At 46.4% G+C, this 14,250-nt stretch overlaps 1 protein-coding gene across 1 annotated transcript in view; it reads left to right on the forward strand.

The window, feature by feature from the left end:
* Positions 1–1,380: 1,380 nt before the first annotated feature.
* Positions 1,381–14,250, forward strand: part of PASD1 (PAS domain containing repressor 1) — a 53,362-nt gene continuing 40,492 nt past the window's right edge. Inside the window, exon 1 of the mRNA XM_075162305.1 lies at positions 1,381–1,463. The gene's annotated coding sequence lies outside the window, so the exon portion shown is untranslated. The remainder of the gene's footprint in view (positions 1,464–14,250) is intronic.

A 14,250-nucleotide genomic window follows, 5' to 3' on the forward strand; every position in this document is an offset into this window, starting at 1 on the left:
GATCTCCCAGCATTGCACAGGTTGAGGAGCAGCTTTCCAAGAGGAGTTGAAGGGGGGAAAAAAAGCCCCCAACCCCCCCCAAAAATACCCACCAAAAAAATCTAACTTGTTAGTAAGAGAGCGTGCGCTCAGTTTTGGAAGGGGATTGTATGATGCAGCTGCTTGCAGCACCCTGGGGCCTGGGTCAGGGACCCAAGCGATGCCCCCAGCCCCACGTTCCCCCAGGTCACCCCAATTGTGGCATAAAACACGCGTTTCCCTCCAGCGCCCCAGCCAGCGCTAATCCCCTCCCGGGAGTGCCTTGAGACGGGAAAGGAGGAGGCTATAGACCAGTCTTGATGCCACAGCTTTTGGTATCTACTGCTTCCAGAAACAAGAGAAGGCTAAATCAAACCCCCGGCAATCAGCATTACCTCATGGAACAAGCGAAAAGCGGCGCCACCTCCGGCTCTCCGGAGCTACCGCGGCGGGGCTGGCGGGACCCGCTGCCTCCTGCACCGGCTCCGGCTCCTCGCCCGGAGCTGGGCACGGTGGTTGTCGCGGGAAGGGGGGAAGGAGCAACCCACTGTCCCTGGAGAGGAGGGAAAATAATTACGGTAGAGAAAGGGAAGAAAAAAAAAAAAGTCGTATGAGGAAGGAAGGAGCAAATGTTAAATCAGTGACTCATGGTATGGGATGACTAATCCCGTCAAAGCACAGCTCGTGTGGGGCACGGAATTGTGGCGAAGGCAGGAGGGTCGTGGGACGCGGCAGGGGCAGCCCGGGCGAGGAGGCAGCGGGCGCGCCCGGCCCGTGCCTCGCTCCCCTCCGCAGAGCGCCCGGCAAAACCCGGGGAGGGGAGGAACGGCCGGTGCCGGCCGAGCTCCGCGGCCGAGTCCGGCCCCGCTGCCGGTGCCGCGCGGAGCGGCGGCCGTGACCTGCTTTCCGCCGGCTCCTCGGGCGGACGGCACCGCCGCTCCCCGCGCGACCTGCCCGGCCCTGCCCCGGCTCCGGGCGCCTCCTGCGCGCCTCCTGCGCGCCTTCTGCGCGCGCCTCCCGTCCCCGCGCTGCCCGCCTTCCGCCCGGGGCGCGCGCCGCGCGGGAAGGGGGCGACGCGGGCGGGCTCGCGCTCGGCGCGCGCGGCGGGCTGCCGCCGGCCCGCGGCTGCCGGTGGCGGCGGGGAGGGGGAGCAGCGCGCCTGTGCAGTGCCGGGAGGACGGGCTCCGCCGCCGCCGCGTTACACAACCGGCCGCCGCAATAGGCGAGTTTCACAAGTCCCGCCGCAGCGCGCCGGCAGCCCGCACCCGCCCCGCGCCCACCCCCCGCCGCGCCGGCCCTGCCCCCTGCCCTGCCCGCGCTCATGCCATGTCTCCTCCGGGCTGCGGGACCCCGGGGCGGGCGGTAACCCCTGGCGCCGGGGGGGCACCGCGCCGGGGCTGGGCATGGCACTGAGAGCGGCGCCGGGACACGCATCCTCTTAGACGGTACGTATCCCCCCTCCCCCTCCGCGGCGGGGCCACGGGTGCCGCGGACCCTCGCGGGGTGCGGGGGTGCGGGAGGGGGTCCCCTCACTGGCAGCCCGCGGGGAGCGGCGGGCCGGGCTGCGGTGTGCCCCGGGAAGAGCCCCCGCTGCAGGGCCGGGTGCGCAGCACCCTCCGCTTCGCCCTGCCCTCGCCTAACGCTTCCAGGACGGTCCCGGTTAAGTTTTGGAGGGGAAAATTTACAGCGGCAACTTAAGTCGTCTGATTTCAATCACCCCCCAAAAAACCGGTGTGTCGGCAGGACGGGCACGGACCGCAGCGCAGGCTGCTCGGTGGGTTTCCCGTTGTAGAGGTGCGGCGGGGAGGGGTCTCCGGGCGCTGCAGCCGCAGCCCCGGGCGGGGCGGCGTCCTGAGGGCCGGGCACCGACTTCGCCCCCCCGGCCCCGCAGGTGCCCGCGGACCCCGGTTGCGGACCCCGGTTACGGACCGGCTCGGGACGGAGCACAACTGCGAGCTGCGGGGTGTTTGCGGGGGGGGTGGAACCGATTTGCTGGAAGCTAAAATGGGCCTGATCGCAGTTTTCTCGTTCTGTCTTGAATTTCTGTCGTTCTGGGAATGCGTTTGTCTGAAAACACGGTGGGGAAAAACCTCCGAACTGAGTCTTGCACCTAAATAGAGCATCTAAAATCCAGGTTGAAAAGTTACTCCTCCCGCCAGGGTTATTGTGTCATTTGATTTTACAGACTGTTTACATTATAAGCGGAATAATTTACATATAAGGGGAATTATGAAGGCTTTGGAAGTCCCTCATATGTTTCAGCTGTGGATTTGTGAATGATAACTCCAAGTCTTGGTCCTTAATGGCAGAAATTGCAAACTGATTGCTGTGGGTAGCTTGCACTGGAAGCACACTTCAAAGCTGAGCCCTGCGTGATTCATTAATGAGGTGTCATACGCACTTTAGAGAGCACTTGTCCTTTGTGAAATGCCACAGTCCCCGAAGGCAGGAGGCTCCTGAGCCATGCGCAGAGCAGGTCCCTCCTACGTGGATTTTGGAGAAGTCCAGCACAGCAGTCCTTTTCTGGGGACAGAACCGGCACCTCAGTGCCAACTAGCACTGATCCCTGAATGAAGTTGTCTTCTTCAGCAGGGGAGTAGCCCTGGAGATCATGTACCTGAAATCAAAGCCGTCCCATGCTTTACCCGCCTGCGAGGGTGCAGGATAACCTGGGACGGCAGGGTTATTTATTAGCCTGAGTTTATTTTGTCGTGCAGTGAAAGCGGCGGTGCTGATTTAACTAATGGGACGAGACGTTCTGGTGTATAGATGGGAAAATGTCAGGAGTCGCTTCATTTTTAGGCAGAATGACGGTGCTGCCCTGTCCTTATTTTGCTGGATCGCTGCTTGCTAATCCCTAGCTCTGGAAACGGGAACTTGCCTTAAAGAGACAGCTAGCTCTTCATGGTTTTGGTACGTAGGCTTTACAGTCGTCATCGATCCTACGAATGTTGTTTGAAGCAGTAGATAATTTCAGGAGTATGCAGTGTGAACCCCTTGTACTGAACATACTACAACATGTGCTGTTTTGGTTGGGAATTTGTGTAATTTTTATAAACTTCCTAGGCTGCAATGCCTCACCATAGTTATCCAGTCAGAAGAATACATTTGGATTTTCGCTTTTCTAGAAACCGTATTTAAAAAAAGGTAATTTTCCTGTAATGTGCTGATCACAGTAAACCAGCGTCAGTGATGCATCGCGGAGGAACAGAGCACCCTGTGCACTGATGCACCGTAATGACAGCACTCGGGGCTCTGTCGCTGACGAAGTTCTGACAAATGCAGCAAGCGCTAATGAGGAGAGGACGCTCAGGAGTTAAGCCAAAAGTGGAAGTTTGTGTGGAAGGGAGGCATTCGTATCTCTTGGGCTACAAACATGTTTACTACTGAATCTTTAGAATTTTTCTGGAAGATGTAATAGGAAAAATGCAAATGGCTTTAGGAGTGGTTGCTTACTGCTCATTTATTCTGTTCATTCAGAGCTGTGGATTAGAGTTATTTGATCTAGAGGAAGAAGTAAAATTGGTTTGAAATTTTTTTTATAAACTGCAAACTTCAGTGAAATTTGGCAGGATGGTATGTGATGGTTCCTGTTTTTTAGCCACTTAGACTATGTCTGTATTAAATTATTTAGCTCAGGGTTAACGATGAAAATTAGCAAATAAGTAGTTCATAATTAAAGTCTCATGGTGTTGGAAGCAGCATTACATTTCAGAGATACTGATGTTGAATCCAACTTCTGCTCATTAGTAGTATCAAAAAATTGGTAGGATGTCTTTACAGTTTGGAGCTAGGGCTTGTCTATGCACAGAAGTTGCATTGTTTTGCCTTAAATTACGCAACCTTCCGAGATTCACATGTAATGATATAAAGGTTTTGATGCCAACGTAGCTCATTCCTTCAAGATGGGGGAATAAGCTATGTGCTTATACCAGGAGAACTGAATCCAGGCTTGTACTGGAACGGTTATGGATTCTAGTAGAGTAACATGGCTTTAACCAAAATGGTAAAAACTATAAAAATCAAAATAGTATGGACCAGTCTTTGCTGGTATTACTAAAATGATACACCTCTGTATCTCTTTAGTTCCAAATCTCTATTAAGTCAGGCAGGCAGGTACAAAAACTGTATTTATTTCTTATGACCGGGATGACACCCTTCTTTCACGCGAATCTTCGTTCACCTAAGGCCGCGCTCTGCTCGATGCGCCCCACGTTGTCCCACTGCAATAGCGACTCTGTGCCCGTCGGCACAGCCGCAGCCGGCGGGGCTCGCCTGGCTGCAGCTCTGCCCTGTCTGTCCCGTTCTGCTGCACAGGCTGAGGCCATTTCTCTCTTTTCCTTATTTTTCTGCCACTTTTGGTGCACGCAGGACTGTGTAGCCCAGAGCGACTTCTTGCCCTGTGGCCTGTATGCCGAACGAACAGTGCCCCTGTGCAGAAGCCCTGCAAAAACCTCTTTATTATTACTCCAGTCCCACTTGAGCCCCGGTTTTACGTGAGGTTGAGGGGGTGGCGAGGCCTCGACAAGCGCTCTGCACACAGCTGGGCTTGCTGGCTGCACATCTGCTGAGCCCCAGAAGCACCAGATTCAGTCAAACCGCAGAGGTGTGTACAATTAATGAGAGACTTTGACCTCCTTCATATTCCATTATTGGCTTTGGCCATGTCTACATGGGGAGATTACACCAATTTAGTTTAAGTCTGTTTTTAAAGTGATTTGATTAACCTGATGTGACCTCGCGTAAGGACATTCTTATTTTGGTTCAAATGAACTTATTTGGGTTCAACCAAAACCCGCACTTAGTCAATTTACACAGAACTGAAATTAGCCATGCCTAAACTGAAAGGAGAACTGATGTCTCTAAATAATGACACAACTTTCTCATGAAAGCAGAACCTTCTCTAGAATCTGGAACAGAGTGTAATTGCTAATAAATCTGCAGGAGACTGAAAGCTATTCATAGCAAGTTAAAAAAAAAAAAAAAGAAAACAAGCAAAACTTAAATATCTCAGTGAGACAAACGAAGAAGTGCCAATAATCCCGGTCCTGGAATACTGAAAGCAGTGGCACAAGGCTTGCTCTCCCATGACTCTTCAGCTGCAGAAGAGGGGAAGCATTTGTGTCCTGTACACGGAGTCCCTATACAGTCAAAACATAAAAAAGCGATGCCGGGAACTATAGGCCTGCTGATTTGAATGCAGTAGTACACAGTGTCTCATGACGTATTTTGTAGGAAAGAATAATTAGTCATGGAAATAATGAGGAAGCAGGCTAAATTACTACAAGATTTTATCAAAGATGGATTGTGCTAGACTAATCTAACATCTTTTTTGTATAACAGATCATTTAGGTGGGGTGAGGCAGGAATATAATTTATCTAAAGCCAAGCATTTGATACCGTGCGCCACAGGACATCATTGCTTAAAATGAAGATGGTGGTTCAGCACAAGAATTGAAAGGTAGAGAAGGAAAAGATACAACAATTGCATGCAAATAAAGTTGCCTGAATGGAGAGAGGTATTCAAAGAAAGTCATCAGGATGGAGAGAGATTAGTGCTGTTGCTGCCTTGGGACCAGGCTTGCGCCTGTTGAACGGGGCCGCTCTGACCTGTGGGTAGGATTTGGGTGTGTGCCCAGGAGCTGTGCGGGATGACACAAAGTTGGGAGGTATTGTCAATATGGAGGAGGATCAGATTATCATATGAAAGGAATTTAGATGACTTTGTTGATCGGAGCGATAGAAATAAAATGACATTTAATAGTGCTGAGTGCAAAGTCATGCAAAGTTTTAAGCGTGGAGACCGGTAACAAGAATTACCAGTGTGAAACAGGAGCTCATCAGCTGTCTGTGACAGAAGGGAGAGATGTGGACGCGCTGGCTGGTCAGGAGATACCTGCGAGGAAGCAGTGAGATACAGCTGTGAAGGAGACCAATGACATCCTTGGGTATCAAAGGAAAATAATATGAGAGATTCAGGGAAGTGTGATATTATCATTGTACAAATCATCATATAGAGCGTCGGTACAAGAGCTTTCCGTTGCTCATGGCGTAGCCCATTGGGATTTTGCATAGCTCTGTCAAGAAAATGTTAAATTACAACAGTAGGAGGGCTAGAGATGTGGTTACCCAAATGGACTGTCTATTGTATGAGGTGAGGTTAAAGAGCATGATTTGTTTAGCTCTGACCAGTTGAACAAATGAAGAGACAGGTTACAGCAGGTCTTTTTACACACAGTTGGGGCTAAATAGCAAGAAGGCAAAAAAACAAAGTCAAAAGATAGCATCCGCGCAAGATCAAATTGTCTAAGTTGGTCATGAATAAATTTGGATGGGAAATTAGAAGAAAGCTTCTAGCTACCTAAGGATTGAAGTTGTGTAATACTCTTTCAATTAGGGTAGTTTTGAGATAGAGCTTGATAATCTTATGAAAGAGATTATACAATTAAATTAGAGAGTTCCTGGAGATAGGAAATTAAGTTTGCAGAGTTAGTCCTTTGGTCTCCAGTATCGTCATATTTTTAATGTAAGGTTGAAAGCAGAATGGACCTGGTTTTGTTTGCGCTATTAACCCCATGCATCAAGGCTTCTGCTGTTTTCTTGGGAGCCAAGGCAAGAATGAATTTTCCCTGTTGCTGTAGATTTGAATCTTTTTTTTTTTCCCATATTTGCCTTCCTTTCAAGCACTAGACATTGAAAGTGTGCAGGGCAGAGACTCCTTGTAGCACTAAACGGGCACAATTGCCTGCAGTTTTTTCTGGCATGCTCCCCAGTTTAACCTGTTCGTCAGATTTTGGGTCAGAGAGGCATTTTTCTTTCAGGATGTGTTGCCAGTAACCGTATTGTGCTTCATAGTATATTTTCTGGGATCTGTTGCTAGCATTGTTCAGTGAACTTTGTGTGGATACAAGGACGTGCAGTACTGGCAGTGATCTTCACCTGCCCTTTTCTGTGTCACAACAGTTTAATCTTTTGTGCTTCTGATGTGTATCATAAGTTTGTTGTAGGATGTGAGGACGTGTTCTGGGGCTCCTGGTGCACATCGGCAAGTTGAAGAGATGTTGTGAAGTAGCCATTAATAGCGTTTTTTCCTGAGACTGGAGTGCTGGGGTTGGTGTCCCCACTGTTCCCTTTCTACCTGATATTCCTAAAGTAAGTTGCAAAGCTGGACTTAAAAACAGCTCTGTTCTGGTGCTGATCAGAGCAAAGTTCTGTCAATTGTGTAGGACAATCTCTAGAAGAAAGAAGTGATTGCTGACCATTAGTCATGGATTAGTAATTGAAAAACACAGTTTTGTTATAGGAAACTTGAATGTATAATGTGTAATCTTATTACAAGAAAGAGAGAAGGAAAGAAAAAAAAATGACAGAAAGCAAGCAGGCAAGCAAGAAGGAAAACAGCTTGACTTAGCCCGAAGCAGAGATCACATACCTGATAAGCTGCCTGTAAAGAGAAATTGAAATATGGAAAAATGACAGTGCAGATGAGGATAATGTTGAGATGGTAGAAGAGGAAGTGTGTTAACCAAACTCCACGGAGCTGTTGAAATGCGTGGAATCATCTGACTGTGACTTGTATTCTTAGGCAAACACAATTGTATAATTGATTAATTTGTCAACATTTCTTTAGTGCATAACACTATGGTAACCAAGACGCTCACTAAACCTTTCACGGAGAACACTGTAAAATACATCTTGCCCTAGGAGGGAGGGAGAGAGGCAGAGCAAGAACTTGGAGCTCTAACTTTGGAGAACTGTACACACACACACAAACACACGCAAGCGCGCAGATGAGCGGTTGGAAATGGTCTCCTGTTGATGGTGGTGGAAGATGAGCATAGGATGGTTTGCTCGTGATGTACATGGGAATGATTGAAGAGGTGACACTGACTAACAACTGCCTTGAACGCTAGTGCTACCTGCCTTTTGTGGAGCAGATGGACTGGGGACAGCTATGCTACCCTCCCGCTGGGTCCCTAACACCCAGGGGTCCTGAGCAGGCAGGGAGAGCAAAGGGCTTGGTCTTCCCCGCACCGCTGCTCACATGGCATGGAGGACTATGCCGCCCTGCACATCACCCTCCATCAGCTTCTGGGACCTCAGTCCTCCAGAGCTGCTTCTCAGGGACCTGTTGCATGAAGTAGAAGTGTGTGGAGTTTTAGGCTGAGTACCTGGGCTCGGCCGGTAGCTGCGTTGTACCTGCAGCTGCCGCCTGCGCTGCGCGCCCTGGCTCTGGGCGGGGGTTTAGGCAAGCCCCTCTGTTCCCCATGGCGGTGTCACGGCTCAGCAGACACTTAGACTGGACCTCTGTCTCCCCACGATGAGTGTTCCCCCTCACCTATAGGTGATCTATAAGTCAATGTGAGGTGCTTTGTTGAATGACAGCTATGGGCAGATTGATTAATTGATTGACTAATAGATAAACGCAAAGATATTTGTAGGTGTGTTTATTCTTGTTTACAAACTGCCCAAGCTCAGGCAGGATTTTCAAGTATGTAGCAATGGCAGGAATCATATCCATAAAAATGCTAATCTCCTCTCTTGCTTCATCTGTTCAACCCACAAACACACGCATACACACACGCTTAAAAGAAATTAATAAGGTTTGTTTGTTCTCTTCTGGGCTCAGCCTACTTTAATCTTGTTTTAACTCACAGCACAGCGTGGCTCATTGCTTCAGGACAATAAAGTTTTGACCATAAGCAACATACTAAGTAAACCATTTTTTTTGAGAAATAAATGAACAATAGAAGAGCTGATAATAGCTCCCATTGCCGTTAATTATTTTGTATAGACATGGCAGCATTCTAGGAAGATTTTCAAGCAAATGCAGAGGCTTTATCTGAAGGGGATGAGATGAACCCCTGGCCCTGATGAAGGCCAAGGTTGAACTTCCATCAACTTCTGTGCAGCGAGGACCTCTCCCAGAGCATCAGCCAAAGAGAAAAATAAATGTCCCTGGGAGTCAGCCCGTGGGTTTAGGCTGCTTAGGCTTTTTGCTCTACTGCACAAACTGCAAGTATGTTTTTATGTATAGAGGATGATGCTGTGTGTTCGGTCCACTGTTGGCTTGTCACAGCAAACACAGCAATTAGAGAGGCTGTAATAGCTGGAGAGGGTTACACCCCTTGCTGAGGAAGTTTGGCCATAAACCTGTTTGTCCTGTCTCTGAGGGCAATGTACACTGGCACGATTTACAGTAAATTAAAAATATTCACTCCGATCAAACTGTTTCCAGTCAAATTTTATTAAGTGATGCATTAAGTGTGTGTGTTAAGTGAGTCGCGTGCAGCAAAAAGGCGGGACTTTGGTTGACTCTGCTACTGATGTATATATTAAAGATGAATATCGACAGCTTGCTTTTTCTCTCAAGTAGAATAATTCGAATGGCTTCATTTTGGGACAGGCTTTTAATGGGAGGGCCACAGTAGGAAGCATTAATAAAACAAACTCTTTTGCTAATCTTAACACCTACATTTTCTATTTAATCTTGATTATTGCAGAGGGCTGAGCCTTGTCATTAGTGGAGATAATGTGCCAATACAGAAAAAGTGAGTTACTTTGTTTTCTTTCCATCATCAGCTCTGGGGTTAGCCTCCCACATGGCAGCAGTGGTGTGGAGCTGTGTAATTGCAGAGGGAGTATACGTTGGCCCTTGGGTGCCAGCCCTGGGACAGACGATTCTCATTGCTCATTCTGCTGGAGCATGGACTTCTGTGAAGCTAAATTTCTTATCTGGGGCATCTTCACCTCTCTTGGGACTTGGCTCTTCAAGTGCAAGTCCTCCTGGTATCTATGTCTCACCGGGCCCGGAGCACAAGTCCGTTATTTGGGGAAGTTTGCACAACCCAGGAACCCTTGCTGAAAGTTTTTTTAGGTGGGAGAATTGTCTACAACTCCTTTTTTTCTACTTTCTGGAAATAATTCACAGTTTGGAAGGAGAGGGTCCCAGAACGAGTAGGAGAGTGTATATGATTCTGTAATAGTCCTGGTATACTGTCTGGAAAGGGTAAAGACCCATTGCCTAAAATGGGAGAAGAATAAATGCAATGGACTAAAATTGCCACTAAACCATTTGGAAACAAGAAATGAGGCTGAATCAGAACTTCATCTTATCCAGGGCACATGTTTCGAATCTAGAGCTTAATTCCTTATCTTGGGTATATTCCTAGTTAAAAAGGCAGCTAGTAGAGCTATAAAGATCCAGAGTGTTAGGCTGATTAGTTTGTTGGTAGTAGGCTGTTGTGACTAGAGCAGAATCTCTGTTTTCGCATGAGGGATGGAAAAAAGAGTAATGCAAAGAAGAACAACTTCTGTGGTTTTATTTTTTTTGGAAGGAAAGCATATGAATATTAATAAGTGATCCAGCTGGAATAGCATCTTTCTTTAAAATTGTCCTTAGAGATAGTGTATTATATTAACATGAATTTGATTGCACGGTAAGTAAAATTTTATAAATATAAATCATTATCTTATTTCAAAAGCTGCAGTGCTGAGGAAACTATTCTGGGATTTTCTAATATAGTCCGGTTTGAATTGTTTGAATAAGAAGAGATATCAGTGAATAAATCAGATAATGAGCTGCTTTACATAGAAGGCATAATGCCTATTTATGATGTATAGAAGTCCTAAGAGAGATAAATTGTCAGTTTAATCTTCTTTGGATTGTGTTTGAAATCTACTTTTATGAGGCATTCCTGACTGTTCCAGAGATAACTGTTCAGACAGTTATATAGACTTCGTTTATATTTGATTTACAACTCTAAAAGGTCCTTTACAGGCAAATGTTCATTTTCTTCTGTTGTTTTTATTTGGTTCCTTGACCTTGAAGTCAGATTTGTAGTGATTATAGGTGTTGCCAAAAGTTTTCTTCTGCCCTAGTTGCGTGTGTCAGAACTTAGGAAGCACTGTTATCTCAATGGATGCACCTTACCAGAAGGAGCAGTAATGCAGATCATCTCCTTCGTCATTGGCATCTTTGACACAATGTTGAAGAGCTTTGCAGTTGACCTGAGAGGGACAAAGATTTCTCCTTTGCTCTGTGCGGTGATGAAGAGTATGGAGTTTGGAGCCATTGCGATAAATGCTTCTTTCTCCTGCTTTTTTGTAAGTTCTTGTGAGAAGTTTCTTGTGGAAAAGAGGATTGCTGGATGAATTAGATGGGATTAACTAAACATTAGATTTCTCTCTCTGTTTCTAACAATGCATTGGCATTGACCGTTTACCCATAAACTGGCTATTTTTTGAGCAAAAATGTGGAATTTATTTTTGTGTCTTCCCTGACATGAACGTCATGTTTTATTAGGGAATCATCTCAATCAGCTTTACTAGCAGCTGATTTTCCTCCCAGCCTTGCAACACTTGCAGCAGTTTCAATCAAAGAGCCCTGACGGGAAACATTGCTGGAAGGATGACATGCAATGCTGGAGTCTGGCAGAGCAGGATTGCTGCTCTGCACAGAGGAAGCAAACATCTGTGAGGTATTAAAAACTTTTGACAGGGGTAGGAAGATAATTCTCAAGATAATTCCGCGTCAAGCTCTGCTCTAACTTCTATCTCCTGCCAGACTTCCTAAGCCCTAGGTCATAAGGTTAGAGAAAATTGTGGGCTGGTTGGGTCATCCTTCACCTGTGGATGCAGAACTGCCCAGTCGCAGTCAATCGCCACCAGACCCGGGTAGCCTGTCGTCACCCCCCTATTAAGGATGACTGTTTCTAAAACATTAACATTCATGTCAGGCCTAGATATGGATCAGCACAGGCCTAAATCATTGTCAGGAACAGATGTGAGATACCTAATCAGTTATTTCCTAAGGAAAATGAGTTTGATTGCATGAATAGTTGTAAATATTTCATTCAGCAATTCAGCTACTAAGGCAATAAGCTTCTGGTAAACAAGCTTCTGAGGCTGAAGAGAAGCATTTTGTGGTACTGTACTTGATTTCTTATTCATTTACACTTTAGTGTAGAAGAAAGCAGCTTAGGTACTTCAGATTACTTTTTGTGACAGCACTGATCATAACGAGGGGCTCACTTTGAAGAGAGCCAAACATGCTTAACCCTAATAAACACGGCCAGCTTCAGCCTGGTTTACAATGTGCAGCATCTGAAAGAACACAAAGCTGCAGATTTTGCCACTGGGACATGATCATGGCACAGGAATTAATTTTGGCTTCAGTAGGGAGACGACAGCCTGAGCACCAAAACGTCCATCCTCTGCCTTGGTTTTGCACCTGCCCACCCAATGCCAAGCTTTGGCGGTGAGCGCCGTCCTTGGCTGGGAGTTAAGCCAGGACTAGGTGCTCTGTGCCCCTGTCGTGCAATTGCTATGCGATAACTCTGCTGGCTCTTTGAAGCATTGGCTATACATAAGCAATAATTAAGGACACGACTTTAATTTCTTGTTTGTTTTGCACTTCTCAGTTGTTGAAAACAAAACTGAATTAAATTGGAAGAAACTTTAATGTTAAATCAGGATGGGTGTAATACTAATTTCAGTGAAGTAGATAGGAATTTTACTACCGATCTTTTGCAGAAGGGCTGCTGAGAGGAAGAAAAGGAAGGAAAAAGTTAGCTTTTCTCTCTGCCTAGTTGAGTGTTTTCCCTGCTTGAGTTTTGGCTAAACTATTGTATAGTTTGCTTGTGATTTTTAGGAGACATGCACAAAAGCAGTGCATGAAAGGAGGTTGGGAGTACAGATGATATTTGCCTCTCGAACACGGTGTGAAATTCTGAGGAAACTGGGACTGCCAGCTAAAGGTCATGGGCATTTTTAACTTCTGCTGCTGGCTTCATGCTACTGCATAGATGTTTGTCAGGGATCTTGCTGGCCTTGGTGGTATTACGTAGTCAGATTATCGCAGAACCAAGCTCCCTTTTTACCCGTGTGGTTTTTATGCATGTATATTACGGTATGATTCTTTCCATCAGCTGGTTTTAATGTGTATTTTCTCGGCCAGCCTAATTTTGTTGTGTTAAATACAGTATGAACGTTGTTAGTATATGAATATGCAGTTTAAGGTGCTTCGGTCAGGAAAGCCCTGGGTAATAAATTAATGTTTATCACAATTCTGGAAAGCACAAATAAATCCCGCTGTTTTCACCCAAGAATTACACAGATGATTAAAAAAAGAGGCACGTGCCAATGGATCTGGCTAAATGAAGGGCCAAGCTTTTCAATGCTCTTTTCACTCTGTCTGAGGTGAGATGCAATCTCACACCGCAGCCTTTTCAGCTGGCCCAGTCTCTTACTTGAAAACCAGGGACCACAGATACCTATAGGTACAGATCTGCCGTCCTCGTCAGCCACATCCATACAGCCAGGATTGCTCAGCGGGATGGCAGTATCCATTGCTGCTGCCATTAACTACTTAGTAGGCGAGAGTTATCCTTTGAGAGAGATAGACCCATGTATTTCATTTACTGGTTGTATTGGAGTCTTGATTTTGACTCATGCGAGGAGGATTCTTAGTACCGGACCATTGCAGATGTGAAATAGAGCATATTTTAAAATGTTCTGCATGCTTGCACAATTGTAATCCATAGACAGCATTTAGATGTCTGGAAAAACCCATATGTCCTTAATTTCAGGCGTGCCCATTCTTGTGGGACGTGACCAGTTCTCTGTCCTGTGTCCTTCCTCTGCCGTCGGTGAGAAATCCCCGCCTGTCCGTGCTGCAGCGGGTGACGAGGGACCGTGCGCCCTGCAGCCCTGGGCAGAGCAGCTAAAGAGACCAGAGCCTCTTTGAGGGCATGAGAGCAGAAACATTGCTGTTTGATCTGTTCCCTTTCCTCTGAGTCTCTGTGTTTACTCAAATTTTTTTTTACATGAACATTATCTGGGAGGGACACATCTTTTCTGGTCTTAAATAGTTAAAAAAAAAATCCTCCAAGAGAATCCCCAAAGCGAAGTGGACATTCAGTCGTGCTGAGTCATATTTTGTTATTATGGCTGATTATGCAGCCAGCCATGCAAATAAACTGCAAGGGAGAAAAATGGATGTGAGTGAATATCTTATCTACGACAGAATGAGGTCTTGGGTCTTTGTGCATAATTTGTGTAACAATAATGACCTAGTATGAAAGTGTTCCAGTGACTGACATATTTGCAGTCTAAAAAAGATAACAAAGTAATAAGACAGAGAGATCTGTGGATGTTTATCTTCTCTTTTCTTTTTTCTGAAGGAAAGTTTTGCTCTCTCATTATATTTCTAGTGTCTATCAGCAGTATCAT

The sequence above is a fragment of the Calonectris borealis genome, chromosome 13, assembly GCF_964195595.1.
Source record: "Calonectris borealis chromosome 13, bCalBor7.hap1.2, whole genome shotgun sequence".
NCBI lineage: Eukaryota > Metazoa > Chordata > Aves > Procellariiformes > Procellariidae > Calonectris > Calonectris borealis.